The 967-nt window shown below is 46.6% G+C and overlaps 1 non-coding gene across 1 annotated transcript; it reads left to right on the top strand.

Moving 5' to 3' along the window:
• The first annotated feature begins 205 nt into the window (after window positions 1–205).
• Window positions 206–278, top strand: TRNAF-GAA (transfer RNA phenylalanine (anticodon GAA)). The gene has a single exon. It is a non-coding gene; the product is annotated as a tRNA-Phe (tRNA).
• The last annotated feature ends 689 nt before the right edge of the window (window positions 279–967 follow it).

Here is a 967-nt window from a genome sequence, read left to right as displayed (position 1 = left end):
CTTGAGACAATGGACCACCTTCAGCCACCAGGTAACCCAGGATCTAAGGCAGGAATGGGGTGAGGAAGCAAGTCAAGCTGAGCAAGGCAGGCAAAAATTCATCTTGCCTTCGTGGGCCACTTGCAATGATGCCCTTTTTGTGTGCCATGGCTGACAAACACATCCCGGACAGAGAAGCAGCAGGCCGGAAAAGTTCTCTTTGGATCCTGAAGTAGCTCAGTCGGGAGAGCGTTAGACTGAAGATCTAGAGGTCCCTGGCTCAATCCCAGGCTTTGGCATGCTCTTTGGTCCCTTTGTGTTCAGCAGTGGGCTGTTTTCTGGAAGCACAGCAGTGCTTTTACCTGCCACGAGTCCCTCATTTCGAGCTCCCAAGCAAGAAAAAACAGCATGGACATCTGCACCGAGTTGGCCCACCTGACCTTTCTTTCTTCTCTTACTCCTTCAAGCTGGAGTCAGAAGGGCGATGTAAGGATGACTTCCTGAGTGCCGGCTCCAGTCCTTTGCTCTACCAGCTGACCTATCAAAGGGCTGCCACCACTTTCTCCAGGTTCATCCATCAGTGTGTTCAGAATGGAGAGGGGTAACTAGTGGTGATCCCCAATGGTCAGTCCTAGGACCAATCCTATTCAACTTATTCATAAATGATCCAGAGAAAGGGGTAAACAGTGAGGTGGCAAAGTTTGCAGACGATACTAAATTGCTCAAGATAGTTAAGACCAATGCAGACTGTGAAGAACTTCAAAGAGATCTCACAAAACTAAGTTATTGAGCAACAAAATGGCAAATGAAATTGAATGTGGATAAATGTCAAGTAATGCACATTGGAAAAAATAACCCCAACTATGCATACAATATGATGGGGGCTAATTTAGCTACAACTAATCAGGAAAGAGATCTTGGAGTCATTGTAGATAGTTCTCTGAAGATGACCACGCAGTGTGCAGCGGCAGTCAAAAAAACAAACAGA

This window comes from Emys orbicularis, chromosome 15, assembly GCF_028017835.1.
Source record: "Emys orbicularis isolate rEmyOrb1 chromosome 15, rEmyOrb1.hap1, whole genome shotgun sequence".
Taxonomy (NCBI): Eukaryota; Metazoa; Chordata; order Testudines; family Emydidae; genus Emys; species Emys orbicularis.
Note: the sequence above shows the minus strand (reverse complement) of the source record. Positions and strands in the feature narration are given on the sequence as shown.